The sequence below is a fragment of the Ochlerotatus camptorhynchus genome, unplaced genomic scaffold (genome assembly GCF_037179485.1).
Source record: "Ochlerotatus camptorhynchus isolate MF236.1 unplaced genomic scaffold, CSIRO-AGI_Acam_v1.1 ptg000124l, whole genome shotgun sequence".
NCBI classification, from domain to species: Eukaryota; Metazoa; Arthropoda; class Insecta; order Diptera; family Culicidae; genus Ochlerotatus; species Ochlerotatus camptorhynchus.
In genome coordinates, this window is record NW_027040614.1 from 2355471 (window position 1) to 2381179 (window position 25709).

A 25709-nucleotide genomic window follows, 5' to 3' on the forward strand; every position below is an offset into this window, starting at 1 on the left:
ACTTTGTGGAACAAATACAAAGACTTTGTTGAACAAACACAGAGGCGTTTTGGAACAAGCCCGGAATCATTGTGGAAGCCAAGTGATCTTGCGGAAAATCTCTTGAGGACTTGTGGAATAAGTCTGGTGACCTTGTGGAACAACTCCACAAGTTCGGAGGCCTTATGCAGTACGTCCAAATTATTGTGGAAAAAGTCTGGAGGCCTTGCGGAACACATCTGAAATTCTAGTGGAACAAGTCCGGAATCCTAGTGGAACAAGTTTGGAATCCTAGTGGAACAAGTTCGGAATGTTTGTGGAACATGTACTAAAGGTCTTGTATAACAAGTCTTGAGGAAGGAGATGAACCAGCCCAGGGCTGAAAGTTTTCTTAATAAAGAAATTAAAAAATATTTTGAGGACTTGTGGAATATGTCTGGTGACCTTGTGGAACAACTCCAGAATTTTAGTAGAATAAGTCAGGAATCCTAATGGAACAGGTCCGGAATCCTAGTGGATTAAGTCCGGAATCATAGTGGAACAAGTTCGGAATATTTGTGGAACAGATCCGGAGGCCTTTTTGATGAAATACGGAACACTAGTGGAGCAATTTTGGAATCCTTGTGGAAAAAGTCCTTGAGGCCTTGTTGCATAAGTTCGGAAGACTTGTAGAACAAGTTCAGAGAGCTTCAGAAGCCTTGTAGAACAAATCCGCAGACCTTGTGGAACAATTTCGGAACACGTGTGAAACAAGTTCGGAGGTCTTATGGAGGCCTTGTGGAACAATATATGAATTCTAGTGGAACAAGTCCGGAATCCTAGTGGAACAAGTTCGGAATCTTTGAGGAACATGTCCGGAGACCTTTTGGATCAAATACGGAACAATACTGGAACAATTTCGGAAACCTTGTGGAAAAAGTCCTGCTTTGTGGAACAAGTGTAGAAGCCTTATGGAACAAGTCCAGAGGCCTTGTAGAATACATCCAGAGACATTGTGGATTACATCCAGAGACATTGTGGATTACATCCAGAGACCTTGTGGAACAAGTTCGGAGGCCCTGTGGAACAAGTTCGGAGGCCTTGAGGGTTAAGTCCGGAGGCCTTGTGGAACAATTCCGGAGGCATTGTTGAACAAGTCCGGAGGCCTTGTCGAACAAGCCTGATGGATTGTCGAACAAGTCCGCCCGGAGTCCTTGTTAATTAAGTCCGGAGCCCCTGTGGAACAATTCCGGAGGCCTTGTGGAACAAGTTTGTAGGCTTTGTGGAACAAATACAGAGGCGTTTTGGAACAAGCTCGGAAACATTCTGGTGACCTTGTGGAACAAGTCCGGAAACATTCTGGTGACCTTGTGGAATAGAACTTAAGAATTGTGGAATAAGTCTGGTGACTTTGTCGAACAACTCCAGAGCCCTTGTGAAACATGTTCGGATGCCTTACGCAATATGAACTTTTGGAACAAGGTTAAGTGTGTGGGTTAAGTCTGGAGGCCTTCTGGATCAAGTCCGGAGGCTTTGTGAAACAATTCCGGAGGCCTTGTGGAACAAGTTCGTAGGCCTTGTGGAACAAGTTCGTAGGCCTTGTGGAACAAGTCCGGAGACTTTGTGGAACAAATACAAAGGCTTTGTGGAACAAACACAGAGGTGTTTAGGAACAAGCCCGGAATCATTGTGGAAGTCCGGTGACCTTGTGGAACTACTCCACAAGTTCGGAGGCCTTATGCAATACGTCCAGAGTTATTGTGGAAAAAGTCTGGAGGCTTTGTGGAACACATCCGAAATTCTAGTAGAACAAGTCCGGAATCCTAGTGGAACAAGTTCGGAATCCTAAAGTTCGGAATCTTTGTGGAACATGTACTTGAGGTCTTGTAGAACAAGTGTTGAGGACGGTGACGAACCAGCCCGGGGCTGAAAGTCTCCTTAATAAAGAAATTAAAAAATATATTGAGGACTTCTAGAATAAGTCTGGTGACCTTGTGGAACAACTCCACAAGTTCGGAGGCCTTATGCATTACGTCCAGAGTTATTATGGAAAAAGTCTGGTGGCTTTGTGGAACACATCTAGAATTCTAGTGGAACAAGTTCGGAATCATAGTGGAACAAGTTCGGAATCTTTGTCGTTCATGTACTTAAGGTTTTGTGGAACAAGTCTTGAGGACGGAGACGAACCAGCCCAGTACTTGTGGAATAAGTCTGGCAACCTTGTGGAACAATTCCAGGATCCTAGTGGAACAAGTCAGGAATCCTAGTGGAACAAGTTCGGAATCTTTGTAGAATATGTCCGGAGGCCTTTTTGATGAAATACGGAACACTAGTGGATGAATTTTGGGATCCTTGTGGAAAAAGTCCTTGAGGCCTTGTTGAATAAGTTCGGAAGCCTTGTAGAACAATTTCGGAGACCTTGTGGAACAAGTCCGGAGCCCTTGTGAAACATGTTCGGAGGTCTTATGGAGGCCTTGTGGAACAAATTCTGAATTCTAGTGGAACAAGTCCAGAATCCTAGTGAAACAAGTTCGGAATCCTTGTGGAAAAAGTTCTGCTTTGTGGAACAAGTGTAGAAGCCTTGTGGAACAAGTTCAGAGGCCTTGTAGAATACATCCATAGAAATTGTGGATTACATCCAGAGAACTTGTGGAATACATTCAGAAACCTTGTGGGAAAAGTCCGGAGGCCTCGTGGAACAAGTCAACAGGCCATGTATAACAAGTTCTGAGACCTAGTTGAACAAGTCCAGCCAGAGGCCCTGTGGAACAAGTCCACAGGCCCTGTGGAACAAGTATGGGTTCCTTCGCGAACAAGTTCAAATGCATTGTGGATCAAGTTCAAAGGCATTGTGGAACAAGTCCAGAGCCATGATGGATCACTCCAGAAGCCTTGTGGAATATTCTGCAATTCTAGTGGAACAAGCCTTGGAGGTTTTGTGGAAAAAGTCTGCAGGCCTCATGGATCTAGTGCAGATGCTAGTGGAATACGCCCAGAAACCTCGTGAAAAAAGTCCGGAGGCCTTGTGGTACAAATCTGGAATACTGGGGGAACAAGTCTGGAATTGTTGTGGAACAAGTCCGGAGGCCTTGGGGAACATGACCAGAGGCCTTCAGGAACAAGTTCGTTGGACTTGGGGAACAAGTCCAGAGGCCTAGTGGAAAAAGTTCAGATACCTTGTGGAACAAATCAAAATGCATTGTGGAATAAATTTGGAATTCTAGAGGAACATGTTCGGAATTCTTGTGGAATAAGTCCTGGAGGCTTTGCGAAACATGTTTGAAGGCCTTGTGGAACATGTGCAGATACCTTGTGGAACATGTGCGGAGGCCTAGAGGAATACGTCCTGAGCCCTTGTGGAAAAAGTACAGAGGCCTTGTGGAAAAAATCCAGAGGCCTTGTGGTACAAATCCAGATGCCTTGTGGAACAAATCTAGAGGCCTTGTGGAATAAATTCGGAAATCTAGAGGGGAACAAGTCTGGAAGCCTTGTGGAACAAGTCTGGAGGCCTTGGGAAACAAGTCCAGAGGCTTTGTGGGACAAGTTCGGAGATATTGTGGAACATGATTAGTAATAATATTGAGTGCGGTAGGGAGCTCCGGGATATCAACTTTCACGCTCCAATCCGTCGTCTCCGCAATACGAAGCTCTTTTGAACTCTTGGACACCGCACTGCTTATGGCTATAATAATCCACTCGAAAAATGTTGCAAACTGTTCAAAGATGTGTGTAATGCTTTTGATTTTAATATTAGTTTATAAGAATAGAATTAAGTCCTTATAATTTAGTCTGTGCTGCTCCAATGCCAATGATGGTGATTATAAATAAATTGAAAAACTGCGAGACTGAACCATGGTGGAACAAATCCAGCGACCTAGAGGAATAAATCCAGAACTCTTGTAGAACAATTCTGGTGCCTTGTGGAACAAGTCCGGAGTCCTAGTGAAATACGCTCTGAGCCCTTCTGAAAAAAGACTTTGTGGAACAAGTCCAGAAGCATTGTAGAGGCCTTATATAAAAAGTTCGGTGTTCTTGAGGAACTAATCCAGAGGCAGGGTGGAACAAGTCCGGAAGGGGGGAAGGTATTGGGGCGTATGTTAAACTATGTCGTGGAACATGTTGTGGAAAAAGCTCAGAAACCTTGTGGATCATCTCCGGAATACTTGGGGTACATATCTGGAGTTCTTTCGAATCAGTGATCTCGAGGAGTAAGTTTGGACGCCTTTAAGAAAAAGTATGCAAACTTTTTGGATCATGTTAACATTGAACAGAAGGTGGGACCTGAGGGACGTGGGACCAGCAAAAGCAAGGATCGTTATCAGAGGTCTTGGGGAACCCGTTCAGTGGCTTAGTGAAACGAGCTCAGTGGGCTTGAAGCGAACGGCTAGAGATCCTGTGGAACAAGTCCAAATTACTTGCGATTTAATCCTGAACCCCTTGTGGATCAAGCCTAGAGGTCTGGATGCAAAAATTTATAGACCATATGGAATAAGATTAAAGGCACTTTGGAACATGTCCGGAGGAGTGCTGTACAAAAATGTAACATTTTTATAGGATTTATGGAACTAGTTTAGTAGCCTTATGGATCAAAACTTTTCCTGAGACCTTATAGAAAAAGTTTAAAGGATTTGCGGTGCAAGACAGAATATTATGTGGAACATGTTAAGATGCTTTGTGGATAAAGTTCGCATTGTAGTACTTTTCTAAGAGCTTGTGGATAATGTTTAAAGGTCGTGGTATTTATCTGGATGCTTTTTGAAGTTGTACTGGATCAAGCCAAAATTACTTCCGACGTGAAAAAGTCTTGTGGAACAAGCCTGTAGGCCTTGTGGATCATTTCAAGAGACCTTGTGGAACAAGCCTGGAGGCCCTGTGATTTTGTGGAACAAGTCCGCATAAAAAGTGTTTTCCTAAAACCCGGTTGGATCAGGACGACTAAGTGGATCAAAATCTAGGAAGTATGGGACGCTTGAGGTAAATTTCACTTTTCAGCCCACAACTACAGATTGCTTGCCAGACAAGGAACTTTTTGGGGAATTTCAACTTCTTTTTGATTTTACATGATTCCTGGGCACTCTTGCAGTCAACCGAGGTATAGGTACAATTATTGCCCAGGAATTTGATCAAAAACTGCCAGGAACAGATTTGGCCGGGATTTTCGTTTCGAGCGTGCAGAATCTAATCGCGACGTGCTTGCTCCGGTGAAGCCATGATGTAAACAAATGAACTTATCTTGACAACCAATGCCTACTGTGATGCTATACACTCTTAACTTGATTCAGAGAAATTTTGAAAACTTACTCATAAATGCCTTAATGGCAGCCTAATGATTATTTTCGTGTTCATCCTTTATCGATCTCTCAAGATGGCGGCGATGGCGCCGTATATAATTTGAGCAATTTCTTGGGATTATTCCGAGCTGTGGAAGCCTCACAGTGACAGGAAAAGAAACCCGTTTAATTTCGTGCCCCAACCTGCCGGAACGGAAATGGTAAATAAGAGCAAAATTTCCCGAAAGTCAGGTTATGGTACTCGGTAAATATTTGCGTGCGGATTCCGGGAGGCCCAGAATTTCCGCGATTCCGTGATTTTACGAGCTGATTGATCAATATTGTCCCAGGGATTACATGGCGTGGTTTCCTTGTCACTCTCTCCCGAAAAGAAAAATGATTGTCTAGACGTGTCACATTTTGCGTTTATGAAAATTTGTCATATTCGGTTTCCCCGGGCTTCTATGTTTTGCGCCAGCCTTCCTTCCGGGGGCCGGAGCGGTTCTATTTTCGCCCGTCCGCCTGCTTGGATGTGATGTGGGAGAAAATCAATCACAGTATGCGGGAACGGAGCAAGGGATGCGTTGAAGAATATTCAATTTGAATAAACAAATTGGATTTAACGTGCGGCTGGGATGGGTGTGCCAATTTTCCCGTCTTTGATAGGAAGGTGATTTCAAGATCAAAATTTACGGAATATGGAGTTTTTTTTGATTTTATAGTCCGCCAGGTTCTTCCCACAAAATAAATTTTAAAAGACGCTTCATTATTGTACTTTCATTCAAATATTTACTGCTCCAAGTAAAGAAGCCACTAGCTAATCTCCCGGCCAGGAAGCGTGGATTTATTCAAGAGATTACACAATGACTTCCTCTCTTCCATAGCGACGGAAAACAAGCAAGAAAAAACTAATTATCTCTTCTCGAATTATAACGCCTTTGCTCACCAACACTCCAGCAAATAAGCTGCTGTCACTGGGACTGTCAAGACGCACCTCCGCCAACGCCTCCCGTCCACCCGTCATTCATGATGGCAAAAGGTGGCAAATAGCAAAACAGAAGTGCAAATAAGCTCACTGTTATTCTTCCATTATCACCACCCGAAGACCATCAGCGACGAATTTCTGTCCACAGGCAAGCAAAGCAGTAAGCACTTAAGCAGGCCTTGGAAAAGTCAACGCCTGCTTATCCCGTCGGTACGTTGCGTTGGTAATTTTCGTCACGAACAGATGTTGCAGAAAATTCTCATTCGTATTAGATTTGCCTTCCATTTGCATTTACAAGTTCCAACTCCCAGAGTCTGACGCGCATAATCTTGATCCATGCCGAATTTTACTCGATGGAAAAAAAAATGCGGAATAGGTAGTCATGGACGAAACGGGCATTTGCTTTTTTGATTTTCCCACGGGAGGGCGCCAATGGTAAAGGAAGGTGACTGGCAGTCCTGCGTGCCTTCTTTTTATGGGGGGGAAATCCATTGTGAATGATGTAATCGAATGGGACAAGGTGGAAAACCGAAAACATCAGACATGTGCGACCTTCGGGAGTTGGGAGCAGAGAAAGCGTTCGAAAAAAAGGGAAATCAAAAAATGTGACAGCTACCTGGTGGTGTTACGGTGAGCGGAGCCACTTATCCTAATGCCGCTTAAGTTATTGCCTTCTGTGGAAGTAGGAAAAAACTTTTATACAGCAGGAGTTGGGTTCAAAGTTCGCTGTGGGAATTTGCTGTCGAGTTGATTTACTTCTTGAATAAAAGCATACTTTTTAGATGGGCTCGTGCCAATAATGAGCTGTCATTCGATCCACTTGGTTAGGGTTACACAGCAAAAAAATAATTTTGATATCACGTCAAAGTGGATGCACTACAATCATGTCGAAAATATGGTGTAATATTACTTGCTAAAAAGGACAAAATTATCATTAATACAATGCATGAACTGACATTACGCTGCTTTTACTGCATTTGTTTATTTATGTGGTCATAAAAATTACATGAAATTTTCGACATGATTGTAGTGCATCCACTTTGATGTGATATCAAAATTATTTTTTTGCTGTGTACTCTTTCGGTATGGAGAAACGAATAGAAGTAGGTATTGCCGTCAGTTCACTCATTGTTGTGTCTATCACGCTATCGATATTTTATATACGCGATACAAGCTTTTGTTTCGGTGCGCTTTATGCATTGGTCGGTTTTATTTCGTCACCGATGATGTCTGAAAAAGAAGTCATGAACATCCTTTGTTTTGGTTTCTAAAATGTAAATGTGAAATTGACCTTGGGAGATCAAGACTGCTGCGATGGATGAAACTTACCCGATTTCGGAAGGCAAAACGGGTTGCATTAAGTTCAAGACTGTGCTGAAAAATGATGCAAAATTTGAAATTATCGCTCTACAGTGCTCAAACGGTTCCAAATTGGGTCCTGATGGGATCCTCAAAATTTGAACTCATTTTTTAAGAAACTGACTTGGCACAAATCATTTGAAGTTTATATGGAAATTTATATGAGAAAACCTAATTTTCAGTTCACATCTATCTCAAAATTCACCATTTCACTCTGCTTTTAAAAATGATAGCTGTGTTTGCTGGAAATTTCCTCAGCTATAACTTTATTGAATACCACTTTTCGATCAAATGTAAGCCCATGTAACATTGCTAGTTTTATCGAGGTTTTAAAGCATGCTACAAGTCTAAATCATGGTCTACAGAACCCTTATAAAACCGAAATTGTTACTTGGGAGGAGCGACTCAAGTCACTGATTTCTTATGATTATGCTCAGTTGATTGCAGGCAAAATTGGTGTTTCTGGCGCGTAGCATAGAGCAATTACCAATCTCTCAAGTAATCAATAATTCTAGATAGAGCTGGAATTAGGGCCTAACAGCTTTTGTAAACAATGACTTCTCTTGATGATTTCTAGAAATTCAAGGCTCGCCCACGCAAACCAATATCCTCATCGGGTAGGGAAAGACTTCCCCTATCCGATGGTTAGGTTGGTCTGCGTGGACGTGTCTTGAATTCCTAGAAATCTTCGATAGAAGTCATTGTTTACAAAAGCTGTTACGCCCTAATTCCAGCTCTATCTAGAATTATTTAATTTGACTTTTGGCTGCAAAACGATCATCAGCATATTTGTAGCTAAGAAAATTTGTTTTTTTAGCCAAGTTATAAACGAAAGAGAGAGTCGATGAAGAGAATCGATCAATGTGGTCTATTCGAAAATTGACGCGAGTATTCTCTTTCACACATAGTTATTTCTCTCTCACTGTCTGTCGATCACATTGAAAGATGGCAGCCAATTTTTCACAACGAGCTTCAATTTCTCGCGTCATCTTTCATATAGACCAATCCAGAATTGCGACCTATCACAATCACGATCGCCAAACAGCTGATGGTAGTAACGCTTTGTACATTCCTATCAATGTGCTCGTCGAAGCTCTCTCCATGACCATCCATCAAGTTGACGAAAGAAGTAAAAAGCAACTGGTGAATGTCGTCTTCTGTTCGACAATCACGACACTCATCTGTGCTCGTTTTGAAGCAGTTGCTGCTTTGCTTGCTTATTTGAGTGTGTTGGTGAGTGAGCCCAACAGCTTCCGTTTCATGTTGCCTGCTTTTTTTGTAACTCACACAGTCGCGCCTTCCGAGACGAACTTGGAATGCGTAAGCATTGTTTTCATTTTCTTCTGTCGCTTCGCTTTTTCTCATCATCGTACTGCAGAATTCTTCACTGTTTTCGTTGTGCGTTTCATCATCAACAGCGAGTGTAACGTTTTGCTTGTGAGCAGCGACCATTACTGGTGATTGTTGTTTGCCATGGCTCTAACTCTCACTGCGTGACAAAACGATCTGTCAGCGATAGTCGGTTGATGCGAAAACGAGTGTCACGTGTGTGTTATGATATTTTGCATCACTGAACCAATCTACACTGATCGATTCTCTTCATCGACTCTCTCTTTCGTTAAATCACAGCTTTTGGTGTAAATACAGAAATTTAAAAAAAATATGTCTATATGAACCATAGCATGCTATATAGTAAATACGAATGGCATCAAAATATTTTTTTAAAAATATTTTAGTATGTGAAAAATCCAAATCTTGGTTGTTTTTTACACGTTAACAAACGTTAACAAACCTCAAAGGATTACCTTCTTTGTGGACTCAGCCAGGGCCGTCTTAACCAACTTTGGAGCCCCTGGTCTGGCCTGTGATTCGAAATCAATTTTCAAATTCAAGCACACATGAAATATAAATAAGTACTTGCAACAATCCTTTTTCGTTTAAATTTATTTTTCTAACCTGCTTCTATTTTAATACACATTTAAACTGAATAAATTAAATCTGTTTACGACTCCTCATACTTGCGAATTTGTTGGATAGAAGTGTTGATATCAATTTTCATTAATATTTCGTTCTCAATATTCATAATCAGTAACCAATTAAGTCTCGGTTATACAAGGGATAATCAATTCGGCACACTGTGCCAAAACACAGCATGACACACTGATCGACACTTAAGGGTACACGTTGACAAGTAGAACACACAAACGATATAATATAAAACGGCATCAATGTTGAGAGTTGTCATTTTGTCAATCGTTGCTAGTTTTGACTACTTTGTTTACCTCGAAGTGAATGTAGTGTTAGATTTCATACATACAGACATAGGTGAAATTAGTGATTCAACCTAGAATTTAAAAATGGCAAACGGTGATCGTTCCTTGATCGAAAAATACTGTAAGTAGTATTCTCTGCACCATGAATCTTTTCAAAACTAGCAAAACTGATCAAATCACCCAATTCACAGCGGAATTTCCAGCGGCTCTCGTTCCGAACACTCCTACCGAGTTCTTCTTCCACACGATGGCCGGTCGAGAGGGTCTTATCGATACAGCAGTCAGTATGGCCGAAAGGCCGAAACGGCTTACCTCCAGCAATAGTTGGTCAAATGCCTGCAAGATCTGATCGTCTGATACGACGATACGGTTCGGTTAAGTCGTTGAGTGCATGGAAATCAAAAATAAACCGGTAGACATTGAACGTCAGGTTATGCACGTTCGTAATAGAAATCCCTGTAGGGACGAAAATCCTCTGAACGTAATCAAAACTGTTCCGGCTGTGGAGACATTTTTGATGAAGACTGTTCTCGTATCATCGATAGTAAATGGAGAAGAAAATTGCTCGTACACATTGCTCGTAACGCTATGGCCATGGAAATTATATGCTGTTCAAACAACCTCAAGGAAATGGATCATATATGGTGGAATGAAACTATATTCTATATTTCGATGGGATTTTGATCCGGAGAACAAGCGCTGGCCACTCGAGAACCTCTTTGTTTTTAGCAGAAAATCACGCCTTAGTCAGTTTGAGTTGTGAATTGCAGCATTGTCTTGTTGGAAAACAATATCAGGACCCATCAATGACTCATCGTGTTCAATAAAACTTATCTCAAGCAATTCTATGTAATCCTCGGACTTCATATTCCGTCGAAATCTACGCCTCGAAAGGAAAATGCTCCCACCACCAAAGTTCCTGCTCATTTGAACACCTGGTGCTTGGCGCAAATCGGGCCAGTAGTTTTGCCATCCGTCTGGTCCATCAAGGTTGAACTTATTTTCATCTAAAAAGAGCATTCATCGTATTTCTGCAGAATTCAATCTTTTGTAAAATATCAAAGGAATCGAATAGTGCGAGCTTTTGGCAATCTGAAATAATGCGTCAAAAAAAAAAAAATGCTTTTGAAATTTTCCAAAAAGCATCTAATAGCGAATTCGTTTATTATCGTGGTTGGAACCAGTTCCAACCCAGTGCGAAACCGAACTTTTTGTCAGTGCGAACCTCAACCTGAGCTGGGTTTTAAAAACAAACGATCAAACTGACGTTTGTCAGAAAACAAGCAGACCCAATCTTGATACCCAATCCAGGTTGGAACTGAATAATAAACGAATTCGCTATAAGTAAATTGAACCTTAAACGATTTTACCACCCGAGACACAGTTGTATGGGTAATTCCATGACGGCGCGCAAAATTCTCCGGCGATTTTCTTCTTGTTTCGATGACATCTCTTCTTTTTCTTCTTTTTCTTTCCTTTATTTCTGGAGTAACATGTCAGAAGGGCCTAACTCGAAAATGTAAACAAACTTTTTTGTGTGTTTCGCATGATGACGTGGGCATTTTACGCTTCCATTAATAAAAAAAGGCGTAAAATATATGAAAACATATATAAATTATTTTGAAAGAAAAGGCCTAACTCACATTACTCAATTTTTGAGTTAGTCCTTTTTAGTGCAAAAGGGTATAATTAGAATCGGAACTTTTTACGAGATAGGCCTTTTTGTTAAAAGTATTTGTTTATATTTTCTCTTTCATTGTTGTATTTCTTTCATTATTTTTCGTATTAATTGCAAGTCGAATTAATTGTTCGTGATAATCGCCGGTCAGTTTATTGTGGTGGTGAACAATCGTGAGCATAGCAGAGGATTACAGCTTTTGTTGGGTAAACATGCTTTTAATTCGTGATTGTAGCCGAGATTGTAGCATTATTTAAAAATATTCAATTCCAGAAGCGGCAGAAGTTGTCCTCAAGGAAGACATTGATGTCAATATCGGTGTTGTTTACGAAACACCAACCGTAGCGCAGTATGAGGAAGTGAATTTCACAGGCTGTCTGGCGTCTGGAAATTGTTCCCGGAACACGAGTGTCTCTTTCGCCAATATTGCTGCATGAACTCCAATTAGAGAATTTGGAGACCCAGTGATATTTCCTGCTCTGGACCTTTCCCAGTCATTCATAGAAGAAGCACCACTCGATTTGTCGTACAGAAGCAATGAGATGTGTAGTGTTCTCGATACCCCACTGGACTTAGCTCCTGTGAGTCGTAACGAACGTACTGCATCTATGTTAGTGAATGACTGTGCTCCACTAAATTTGGCTCCTGTGAATAAACTCATTTCTAGATTGACTATTACATTCTATCAATCGGTTAACAACAGCCAGCAAGCTTATGCTCGTAGCCCTCTCGAACATCTGGACATGAATGTTATTACACATTCTCACACAGGTCCGTACAAAAACAGCTGTGCTGTTACGGTACCAAGTCCGGTATTAGCTCGCAGTATTGGTTACAAAGTCCAACCACGATATGCAATGCACGATACTTCTGCCGGTAGTGTCCAAGCCGTGGCTCAGCCGGAACATTCAATCACCAGTGCTCACACAGTAGAGAAAAGTCAACCAATGCGAAACACGGATTCTTACGACACCAGTCGTTCAGGTATTAATTTATGTTCAGAAAAATCAGCGGGAACAGATCAGAAGAAGGAAGCTCCGCTAATCACAGATGCGGAATGGATTCCACGAAGTGAACAAGTTGGTGACGCTACTCTTAGGAACGATTGTTCGATACACGAATACTTTGAGCCGTATCGTAACCAAGCGGTGATTGGGGACGAGGATGGAGATATCGTTGGCGTAAAATCTTGTGTTGATCCAAAGAAGTGTTTACAGTCTGATTACTCCGCAGGTATTTAATAATGTTTTGTTCTAATTAAGTTGTGGTTATGAATATAGATTTTATGAACAGGTCCGTCTTCCCGATCCGCTGTCGTTGGAATAGATGACCTTGGGTTTATCGAGTTGGAAAAAGAGAACGTCGTAGTCAAGCCCAATGCTCTTCGGAAACGAACGGAAAATAGAAATTTAAAAGAGAAAGGACTGGAATACAGCCGATACAATGGTGCCAAGGTTGCAGCACGCAGCGTTAAGCAAGCATGTGCCTGCTCAAAGCTTCGCTGTGACGAACAATATCACGACGATATACGTAAAAAGATTTTGAATGATTTTGTTAAGCTTTCGTTTTCTGCGCAAAATCAGTTTTTGAGTTGCCATATCGCTGTATCGCATGTGAACACTCATACGGTGAGCTAAAAACATATTTATATTTGTATGCTTTAAATTTTATTCTGCATTTTATTTTAGGTTGTCAATTAGAAAAGAGAATACACTGTAGGAAATTTTCTTCCAGGAGTTGGTGAGATGGCACGAGTGTGCAAGGCGATGTTTTTGGCCACGTTGGATGTTACATCCAAAAAAAATGAGATGCTTAACCGTGAGGAAATTGAACGGCTTGGGAGTCAGTGCCGACGATAAGCGAGGTGATAATAGTAATAGAAATCCAATCAGCATCGAAGCAAAACAATACATCGAGGATCATATTCTATCATATCCAGCCTATACGTCCCACTACAGCAGGAAAAAGTCATCAAAGTTGTATTTGTCAAGTGACCTGAACGTTGCAAAGATGTATGAAATGTACAAATCAAAATGTACAAAAGACAGCTTAAATCCAGTCCACTATAATAGCTTTCGGCTCATATTTAAACAGTTTAATATGAGCTTCCGCAAGCCTAAAAAGGATACGTGCTGCCAGTGTGATAGACTGAATATACAAATAAAACAACATGCTAACACGGCGGAACTTGAAAAAATCCTGAATGGCTTGGATGGCTTGGCGAGAGCATCAAGAACTGGCGCAGTATGTATACGCAGAGAAAAAAGGGATGTACAAGATGCTAAGATCGATCATACGGTATATACCGCATCGTTCGATTTACAAAAATGCCTGCCAACACCCCATTTTTTGTGCGGGCAAGTTTTTTACAGCCGGCAACTATACACTCTCAATCTCACCATTTTCGAAACTTGCCAGGGACGAAACTCCGCTCGATGCTTCCTGTGGGATGAATCAAAGGCTCGCCGGGCATCACAAGAAATTGGGTCGTGTATCCTACACAACCTTCGGTCTCTACTAAATGGAGATTCTTACCCTAAAGTTCGTGTTGTCAAACTTTATTCGGATAGGTGCGGTGGACAGAATCATAATATTACAATGTGCATGACAATGAGCCTTTTCATTGAGGAGTGCAAAAGAGCAAACCGAGAAATGACCATTCAGCATAACTTTATGGTCAGTGGCCATAGCCATATGGACTCTGTACACGCTGCCATTGAGCGGGCCAAGAAGCAGAACACGATGGATATTGAAACGCCGCGGGACTGGGCGGTTTTATATCCCAGGTTAAAAGAAAAATTCCGTTCAATGTTACGGAATTAGAGCAAAGCGATTTTTTCGCTTTAAAATCGCTTGAAGCCAGATATAAACACCCAAAGCATAACTCGTCAGGACACCTAATCAAATTCCAACAAATCATGAAGTTTGAATACCGCACTGCCTCTCCTGGCGTTGTATTTTATAAAACGAATATTAAGGAACAAGACTTCTCTAGTTTCGCTTTGGGCGATGAGAAAGTATTTCACATAGATATGCCTCTCCCTCAGCTTTTGCTAATAGAAAAAGAACCGATTTCATTACCCAAGGAGAAGCTGGATGATCTTAAAAAGTTGATGCCATTCATTCAGAACAAGCAGTATTATGACACGTACTTAAAAATCTCGTGGCACCAAAACGAGGCAGAAAAAGAAAACTGATTGAAAAAGACTTCGATGCTGATTTGGATCCAAACACCGACGACTGGCCAGTGGAATATTTAGAGGCAGTCGACAACGAGTGGCCTATGTAGTACAAATTACTCACTGGTTTCCCAGCAAAACCAAACCCAAACAACCGTTCTACAATTATTGTTCAGCATTGTCATCAATCGTTATCCACATATATCAATACAAATACAATTTATTAAATAAAATATGTTGAACGTTACAAATCTAACTCTTATTAGTGCAGTCCGTAGTCTTATAACGGAAAACATTATCAGTCTAACTTTCCGCTTTCTTCATTGATCGACACGTTGGTTATAGCTTATAGCTATAGCTTATAATAACAATCTTGATTAATAGCTTATAATAACAATCTTGATTTCTATTTTTCTGCCCGTTCTACAATTTTTTCAACGGTATTTTCGGTGATGAAACTGCTTTTTCTGAACAATACGATAGGGGCGGTCCATAGCCTGTGCATCCATTTAAGGGTGCCAGTTGGAATCGTAGATGACTAAATCGTCGGCCGTATCGGCCAATTAATACCCAACACATATACACCGGTTTTATCACAATAAATAAAGAATTCAAAACAACCTGCAGCTAATCAAAAAAGATCTAATGAAAATGCCATGTAAATAAAGGTTCAACTAAAAGGTTCTTACTAAAATTAAAAACAAAATACGTGCTAACAGAAAGGGTCTAACTCAGGGTAACGAGTATAAAGGGACTATTACGGTTTATTTTCACATTTTCGCATTTTTTACATGTTGGTAGTGGATTTTCGACGGATATGATGCATGATATTTAAAGCTTTAGTTTTTGTGCTTCTTTTAGCTTTCCTTAATGTTTTCTATAATGTTACTGTTTTAAAAAGGATTTGAAAATTTAAACCGAAATTTGAAATTTATTTTTTTTTCAAAACTGTCAAATTCTAGATAGGCCCTTCTGACATGTTACTCCAGATTTAACGTCGGTCTCTGTTCCGCAATCTAGTACCAATCACCGACGGACATCAATTGCCATCCATTGACGGCAATCGAATGTGCAGGAAGGCAGCTTCCACACCTGCTTAGGATATCGCACCCATTCAAACACACATGGGCCGGGACCAACGGCTTTACTTCCCTTCCGAAGGAAAACGTGACCAGAGATTTTTATGCCTCAGAAAAATCCCACCGACCTCGGCTGGGATTGAACCCAGACCCATTGGGGTGAGAAAGCTGTCAACCTTACCACTACACCACCGGTGCCGGCCGATGACATCTCAATAACGACTGAACCGATTGTTATGAAATTTTGCACATGTAAACAATTCACTCCAAACTAGTTATACCCAGATTTTCATCTATTTTTACCCACGGATAAAAAAGTTACACACGGATAAAAATGGTGTTTTTCGAGTACAAGCCTTAGCTGTAGTTCCTGGTATTCCAGAAAAGTATTCAAACATATCCCGTTCGAAGTTTCATATTTTGAGATTTCACTTTCCACAATTTTGTAAAGTAATGCAATCGGCTACTCGATCGGCTAAGGGGCCTCCCTTAGCCCAGTCGGTAAAGGCGCAGCTACAAAGCAAGACCATGCTGGAGGTGGCTGGGTTCGACTCCCGGTCCGGTCTAGGAATCTTCCGGGTTGGAAAATTTCTCGACTTCCCTGTGACATATATATGATTGTTCTTGCCCCACAATTATACTAATGCAAAGATGGTACAGGCATCGAAAGCTCTCAATTAATAACTGTGGAAATGCATCTAGAACACTAACTTGAGAGCACGCAATAAGCTAATTTGCGATATTCAATAAGCTTGAAATGCGAAGAAAGTTTTTGGAAAGTTCAGTGAACAAACTACCGAGACTATTCATTTTACTTTTCTACGGCTTGGGATAGAGTTACGGAGCTAGAATCCGAATTGCCGGGCCGTTTGTTTAACTCCTGCCATCAGATTCTGTACAGCCATCTCGTCCACTTTGTTCGCCGCAGAACGCCAGTTTGCCTTAAACTGCTTCTCGCTTCCAACAGTTTTTTTTGCGTCTTCTTCAGGTTCCGCTTGACGATGGCCCAATATTTTTCGATTGGGCGGAGCTCTGGTGTGTTGGTACACACTTAGAAGAAATCACCGAATTCTCAACAGCTGAACGGTCGATAATGTTTTCGGTAATCGAGAACATTACTGAAAAATCTGTAAACTGGATCAGCAAAATTAGCTGTCAAATTTACCGAACGATTGGTAACGTTTACCGATGTGCATTGCTTGGTTTGTAGTCGACTTTACCGGAGAACTGTAATTTTGAGGACGATATGCAAATCAAAAATTAGCGAACGATCTGTAACTTTTTAAAAAGGTAACCCACTCAACTGTAATTTGCTTTAATATTGTTTCAAGGTGGCGGTCACTGCAATCCATGCAAAAATTTGGCTGCAGTCGTGATCAATGTGTTAGTATTGCAAATTGCTCCACCAATGAACAAAAACAAGTTTTTGTCGGAAGGATTCGGCGCTACACTGAAAACAGGGATGCATTGGATGAAGATTCAAAATGCTGTTTTCAGATCGTAACCAACGGGAATGCAACTTGAACCGACAGAAAAAAACAAGCAACAACATCGGCCATCTGTAATCGGTATTTATTTAGATAACTAAAATTAATTACTTACGGAAAATATCTACGATTCGCTCATCTTGGTGCTGCATAACAGCCTCCATAATTTCACCTTTTTATTTTCCACAAACACGAACGTTTTTAAAGTCAATCGAAAATCACAATATGGTGGATTTGACGTTTACCGAGACCGTTACCGAACTCAGTAATGGAACGCTGTGTTTGCCGAAACCTCAGTGAAAAATTTCACCGAAGTCAGTGATGAAGCTGATTTACAGACCTGCCGGTAAAAATGTTTACCGAAATTCGATCATTTCATTTACAGTTTTCAGCAATAAAGCGAGAAAATACCGAAAAATCTGCAATTTTTAGCATTACCGATTTAAGACAGTATTTTTTTTTACCGAACTCAGGGTCTCTGTTTAAGTGTGTAGGGTTCTTGTCCTTGGGCGCCACTTGCACGTTGTTGGTGGCATACCACTCCATGGCCTTTTTTCCGTAATGGCAGGATGTCAAATCTGGTCAAAACAGCACGGAAAAATCGTGTTGCTTCAGGAAAGGCAGCAGACGTTGTTCCAGGTAAATGTCGCTTTCAAAGCCACAGGTACAGATAGCCTGCCAAACCAGATATTTCTTAGCGAACTTCGACAGTTTCATATGCTTGAAAATGTCTGCCACCTTTCCCCTTCCGGTTGCCGTATAAAACATCCCAGGAAGCTGTTTGAAGTCTGCCTTGACCTAGATTTCGTCGTCCATTAAAATGAAAAACTCCGTCAGCATCGTCGTGTTCAGCTTCCGGAATCGTGTTTCGGCCGTCTTGTCTTGATTTGGACTCACTACTTCGACCTTCGACAGTCCGACTCGTTTTTTTTTAGCTCGATGCACGATTGTAGACGACACTCCCAGCTTCTTTGCGACATCTCGGACGGAGAGGTTGGGGTCCCGCTTGAAACCGCTGGACACTCTTTTTGTCGTCGCTGCGGCTTCCGGCTTTCGATTTCTTCCCGATCCAGGCTTCCTGGCTGTCGACGAACATTCCCTACTGGTTGGTGAGAGATGTTTTGACCACGTTTCTTTTTCGGAGATGAACCAGCGTCTGGCTGAAAATCTCCCTAATAAAGACAATCAACCAACCAACCACTTTTAACGATTTCGCTAACTCGGCGTGCGTGCAAAATTTTGATGCGTTGCTCCTCTTGCTTGGACGCCATTTTGTTAACTGAAGAGCAAATGTCAAAATCAAAATATAGGCATCATTCTGCACGCACATACCTACAAAATGAGGGGTGTTCAGGTTTTTTTTTTAAATGCTCGATTAAAAGAAATGCGTCAAGTTTAAGTCGACCATACTTTGCTCGTAGCAAAGGGTACAATATTACTACTAGTTTTGCCAATTTCAACAAAATTGAAAATTGTTCTGTTTGTGGTTACTGAAAAACAAAAAAGTCTGTTGCCGAAAACGGAACAATGCCGTAGTATAAATAAAACCTGTCCAATGAAGATGATTGCATAACACCCAACAGCAACCATCTGTTGGTTCTCGGTGCAAGTACCAAGTAGCAACGACGGGCGGTCAATCTAGCTCCCCTCCCCCGCAAACCACTGCATCAAATGACTGCAATTTCAGCGCTGCTTTTAATTACGCAATCGCAATCTAAAATGTCATGACCATAATTAGCTAAGAGAAATCCTTTTCCTTTCCGTTTTCATTCACAGACCCGGAATGATGTGCCATCGGGCCAGAGGCATTATCCCAGCTAGTCGTCGGTGAAGCGGAAAAAGGAAAGCAAGAAAAGGCTCCCCCGAGCAGCGAGCAGCAAATCACAATCCTATCAGCACGGCACGCTAAAAAACGCCTACAACATTCCGAGTGAGCTTCAACGGTGTATAGTGTAGCACGTTACCGGAAGTGTGAAAGCGTGCGCTGCTTTCAACGGCGTGGAACAAAAGCTCTCGCGCCGCCGGAAGACAACATTTTAAAGCTGAACAGCAAGTCGGAGGGGGAAGAAGGAAGTTGGAATAACTGACTGGAAGTAGCAGGCTCTGCCTTTGTTGTTGGAGAGTTTCTCGCCGTCTGTCAAGGATTGCTTTTCCGCCCCCTCTGCCTGGTGGCCGCCTGCTTCGGTTTTGTTTGCGTGGTGAAAGGCTGAAGAAGTAGTAGAATAATAAGAAGAAGAAGCAGAAAAATAAGTGAACGACGTTGTGTGACATACGTATACGATTGTGGGTGTGTTCCGTGGAAGTACCCAGCTGCTTTCCGATGCCTTCAGGGTTGACCAGAAATGTATGTGTGTGTCGTGTTTGTTCCTTGATTATATAGGATGGGAGGCGGAAGGGAGGAAGGACATCTAATTGGAATCTTAACAATCTTTTCAGTCATCATCGCCGTCGCTTCCCCATCTAGGAAGGTTAGGTGGAAAAACGCACGTCAGGAATTTGTCGTTGGGGGAAATGTGTGCGGACGCGTTAAGTGGGTGAGAGTATAGTTCTGACATATCTGGTTCCCTTTGCCGGTACAGTACGCTTCCGTTAGTTTGCGATATCGACGGTGGATTACATCACGTGTACATTTGAATCACACTAACGGAACCTGTACCGTTCAACCAGCTCCAGCAGCATGTGAGGATGTTTTTGAATGGGTGAGCGACGACGGCGACGACGACGACAAAAGTGGCGTTAAAATGGAAATTTTCCTCGCACCGTTACAATCTGTGACTGCCGGCAGGAAGTAGGTAGAGGAGGCAGAACAACGCACCAGAGGCAGGAGAAACGTGAGGAGCTGAGGTGTGAGCTGTGGGAAAGTGAGCAGCTACACACAGTTGGCGACAGTGTTGCAACTGGCAGGAGCAGGGCGCTTTTTTGGGCTAGGAATTATGGAGAACACACTTACCAGAGCAAGCCCGAAGGCGAAGGAGTGTGTGCACTCGACAAATGAGCAAATGAAACAGTAATTTAGCGCTCGATGAGAGTTGATCCATCCTAGCAAGCCGGCGTCAAGTGAGGGGCTGGTGATAGCCCAGCGGGTTGCCAAGGGTAAATGGCGTGTTCCGTAATGCGTGCCAGCACCGGATTACTACAAAATGGTAACACCATCACGCGAATTATGGGACGCGGAAATATTGTTGTTTGACATTGTGCTTGAGCAAAGGTTGCCCCTAATTGTATCAAGCTGTGTTTGCTTCAATTAATGGTTTGGTGGCATACTTAATGCGATAGGGGGGGAATGGCTGTTTGATGGTTCATTTGCGGAAGGTATTTCGGTGATGGTGAGTCTGTATAATCTATAGACTATAGTCGGGAACTTTCTGGTTGATTTGCATCGGATTTTTTTTTATATAATGCGTTTATTTGTCCAGGCTCATTTGCCGTAGCTTTGCGGAGCCGATATTCATCGTCAGGATTACAAAGTTACTTAAAACTAACGTTAGTAAAGCGGGGGCCGATAACTCGCAGCTATCCCGAGGTTAGGGGTAACAAATTGTAACAAACGGATGGCAGGGTAGGGGTTGAGAACACAAGGTTTTTTCGAGCAATGTGCTCTTGATCTAGAACTAAACGACATACTGGAGAAAAGACGAACATAGAGGTACACCGATGGGGACCTAGCAACATGAGAGAACACAAGATGACACTAACTACTAAATCCTCAGATCGATCCGTTTTAAAAACACATAAATTAAATTAAAATAATGGAGATCTCGGCTCGCCAAGATGTCTCTAACGGGCCACAAAGGTTGTTTTCCTCGGGCCCTGAGGGATGCGGATAACTTGGATCTAGCAACAAAATGTAGGGTGCATGACCAAAGCACGTGGTCGATATCATGATAGTCACTACCGCAAGCGCACAAATTGCTGCCTGTGAGCCAGATTCGAAAGAAATGCGAGTCTAACGAGCAGTGATTGGACATGAGCTGGATTATAGTTTTCCTGAAACATCTTAGGGGAAAGATTTCTAGGTTTTAATTTAGACGCTAAATTTAGATGCCAGTTACAAATTTACTTAGAACCCAAAACATGCCGTTTTTCTAATTCGTTTATTTGTTCAGGTTCAAATGTTTATAAAACTATACGGATCCGATTACAAACAATTTGTTTGACCAGCAAAAGAAGTTAGGTAAAGTTTTCTTTATTAGAGAGGCTTTCAGCCTGAGGCTGGTTCGCCTCCGGACCAGCAAAAGAAAATATTAGGGTAATAATGTCAGTTCATTTCTTCCTGAGAGCTAACTGCTTGCTGCTTATATTCTACCGCGCCCACAACTTTCTTCAGTTTACCTCTCTTTACTCACTGCATTGTTGCTGTTTCCACCTACTCTTTTTGGTAATGGAAAAAACTGTGACTGCTGTTCCTGGTTTCCGCTGGCTTGTCCTCCTTTCCTGTACTTTCCGGCCTCCGGGGTCATCGATCGGGGTCGATTACCATCAACTCATCATCTAGCAACTCAATTGCTTTCGCTGTGGCACCTCCGGCTACCACAGCTGCTACCGCTCCGATCTTCATCCATGTCTTGCTTTAGTTCTTCGTCCTGTTGTTGCTTCTCTGGCTGCTTTCGAGTCTTCCGTGTTGAGAAGGAATTCATCCAGTGTCACTCCATCTTAACAAATCAAAACAACAGAATATATTCCCCTTCCGATTAAGGGAATGCAGCAGTCCGACAGCTCTGCGAAACTTCACCATATTTCCATCAGCACAATGTAAAATGAATCTTCAGGCTTGAATTTTATGAAAAGTGCTTCCTCCTCCGCAATCCGGTAAGTTGCTTCCATCTGAAGGCGATCACAACCAGTGCTTAAACGAAATTAGCAATTTCTCACACGGTGGGCTCTCCAGTGATCTTTATACTGAAATGCTATGATGCCTTGTTGCATGATCATGTTGGAAAGTAATAATTGAAGTACGCAATTGGAAAGTTGATTAATTGAGTTAAACAAAAAAAAAACCTTCTCGTTTATTTTTTGTTTTGTGACGGAACAACAGTTTTTTTTTGTAATTGGGTTTACTTTAATAATACTCAATTAATGTAGAAAAAACTACAAGGGACAGCCCTATGGAGTTGTACGCAATGGTGACGAAGGACTACGTGGTCTTATATAATAAATCTTATTTGTTAACTGCAGCAGGAGCTTGTGTTTTGTATATGAATAGGAATTTGAGCTCTGGTTATACTCTTTTGTATGACGCGCTTGACATGTCAAAATGCCGTCCAAGCAAGAAGAGCAGCGTGTAAAAATTTTGCTCGCGCATCGCGAAAATCCGAGCTACTCGCACGCAAAGTTGGCAAAATCGCTAAAAGTTGCCAAATCAACCGTTACAAATGTAATTAAAGTGTTTGGGGAACGTTTGTCGACAGCCAGGAAGTCTGGATCGGGGGGAAATCGAAAACCGGAAGCCGCTGAGACGACAAAGAGAGTTGCCGGTAGTTTCAAGCGAAACCCTAACCTCTCTCTACGAGATGCCGCAAATAAGCTGGGTGTATCGTCTACAACCGTGCATCGAGCCAAAAAACGAGCCGGACTATCGACTTACAAGAAGGTAGTGACTCCAAATCGCGATGATAAACAAAATACGACGGCCAAAGCGCGATCCTGGAGGCTGTACACGACGATGCTGACGAAGTTTGACTGCGTGGTAATGGACGACGAAACCTACGTCAAAGCCGACTACAAGCAGCTTCCGGGACAGGAGTTTTATACGGCAAAAGGAAGGGGAAAGGTAGCAGATGTTTTCAAGCACATGAAACTGTCAAAGTTCGCAAAGAAATATCTGGTTTGTCAAGCCATCTGTACCTGTGGCTTGAAAAGCAGCATTTTCATAGCTTCCGGGACTGTCAACCAAGAAATTTACGTGAAAGAGTGTTTGAATAAACGTCTGCTGCCTTTCCTGAAGAAACACGGTTGTTCCGTACTGTTTTGGCCGGATTTGGCATCTTGCCATTACGGTAAAAAGGCCATGGAGTGGTACGCCGCCAACAACGTGCAGGTGGTTCCCAAGGACAAGAATCCTCCCAACACGCCAGAGCGTGTCAATTTTGTCAAGCGGAACCTAAAGAAGACCAAAAAAACTGCTAATGGCGAGCAGCAGTTCAAGGCAAACTGGCTTTCTGCGGCGAAGAAGGTGGACAAGGTGGCTGTACAAAATCTGATGGCAGGGGTCAAGCGTAAGGCCCGGCAATTCGGATTTGGAAAAGCGGAAGCCTAACTGAATATTTTTCCTGAATTTTATACTAATTGAACTTGAAAAAGAAATTTAATTTGATTTTTTAAATAAACGATTTCACCGATTTACACGCGTTTTCCCTTGACCAAATTTTGACCGTATCACCCTTTACCCAGCGAAAAACAGAATCCTGGAGTTCTGGTAGTCGCTCTCCTAACGAAACTTATTACCAGAATCAAAGAAGTGAATGCCTCTATCCCCAGGAAGAGATCCACTCCTGATGATACCCAGAATGACGGAACAGCAAGCTCGATTCCTTCTGAAAGTGTCCAGCTGGTGTTTACTGTAGTTGTCGGTAGATTCACAGTGACCTTCGGCAGCACCAAGAAGCTCATATTGCGTGAGAAATCTGAAATCCGGGACCGTATTTCAGCCGATATCCGATGTTTGACCTTGGTAGCTGCCTGACCAATACCCAGAACTGAAATATCTACCCTTTGACGCGTGACCTTCAAGCGTTGACTAAGACGCTCGGAGATGAAATTACTTTCTGAGCCAGAATCCAGAATGCGATTGTCATCGTTATCCTAAACGACGACGACTGCCGTAGCAAGCAAAACCTTCGACGAGCATTGATGGGCTGTGCCTGCCACCAAGCTGTCGTTAGCTGCCTTGTTAGATACTTGTTGATGGGGAAGAGGATGAAGCTTTCAATGCTTCCTTGGATACGGTGCTGCCCTTGGTTGACCTCGTATTGGAGTTTCTTTCCGGCTTAAAGCAGATCAACGTATGATGGCGTCCCCGTCGAAAGCAGTTCCTGCACAACGAATGCGATCGAAGTATCAAATCCCTATCTGTCACCGACATTCGTTGGAATGAACCACACTGGAATAACGGATGCTTTCCAGAGGATGCCAATGTCCTCCAAACGTCTGAACCATGTTGAAACTAGTCCTCACTGCAGTTGGCTTCTGCTTTGCAGGAAGTTATGGATGGGATTGTTTGGATATCTCGATTGTCTTGGAGGGTAAGGACTCCAAGATGCGAACCCGTCGTTGAAGGAACTCCAAAAATTCCTTGATAATGTCTTTTTCCTTAGTGGAAGAGGACACTTGCCAACCTCGATCAATCGGCTTATAATCAATCGGCTGTACCACTTGGTCCAAAGTTTGCACAATTTTTCTTCGAAACCAGCTAGTAGATTGTGCAAATCGTTGGCAGACTGTTTGGATAGGGTAGTCAGCTTGAGGAGGAATTGAAATTGGCGTTTCTTCAGCTGCTTTCTGTTGTTATGCCGCTTCAACAGTAAATCCTATGCAACTTGATAATTACCGGCAGTAATGTGGGAGATGACGACGACGAGTAAACGCAGCATGCCATAATAATTTTGAATTTGTTCCATGTTACCATCATAGTAACCTCTGTATAAGCTCGGTAATAAAGAACATTCACTCTCTTATAGTTTTGATAGTGTTTCATTCCCACGATCTATGGCCATTCCAATAGGTTATGGGCCTTTTCGGAAGTTTAATTACTGACGAAATGGACAAGTTCGGCATCGAGAGGCTCGGTAGCGAGAACTACGAAAGTTGGAGTTTCCAGCTGAAAAGTCTACTGATGCGCGAAGAGCTGTGGAAATTCGTTACCACCGACGCGCCAGCACCCCGTACCGAAGCATGGACAAACGGGGACGCCAAGACGCAAGGAACGATTTCGCTGTTCATCGGAATCACGCAGCAGTCGCTGATCCGTAAGTGTACCACAGCCATGCAGATTTGGGAGACACTCAGGGATTATCACCAGAAAACCTCCCTGACATCGAAAGTTTCGATTTTGAAACGGATCTGCAACCTCACCTACTCGGATAGTGACGACATGGAGCGCCATTTGCACGAGATGGAGCATTTGTTCCAACGGTTGACCAATGCGGGGCTGGAATTGGGAGCCACACTGACGGTTGTGCTCATTCTTCGAAGCCTGCCAGCGTCATTCGAAACGCTGACATAATTGACAATCGTGAAGGGAAAGTTGCTGGATGAAGCCCTAAAACGAAACGAGAGATCCGGTCGAAGTGAGTCTATATTGCGAGTCGACGCTAGTTCCAAGATCATGGTGTGTCACCAGTGCCAGAAGCCAGGGCACATGGAAAAGGATCGCCGTTCGATCAGCAAGAAAAATGAAGCGAAGCAGAAGGATGTTGCTAGGCAACCGAAACCCAAAGCGCCGG

General features: G+C 42.5%; 1 protein-coding gene across 2 annotated transcripts in view; it reads left to right on the forward strand.

The window, feature by feature from the left end:
- The window catches only part of Oamb (Octopamine receptor in mushroom bodies), a 401035-nt gene that overhangs the window by 129641 nt on the left and 245685 nt on the right, over positions 1-25709 (forward strand). For both annotated transcript variants that reach the window (XM_065220322.1, XM_065220323.1), the window contains exon 2: positions 19045-19612. The gene's annotated coding sequence lies outside the window, so the exon portion shown is untranslated. The remainder of the gene's footprint in view (positions 1-19044; positions 19613-25709) is intronic.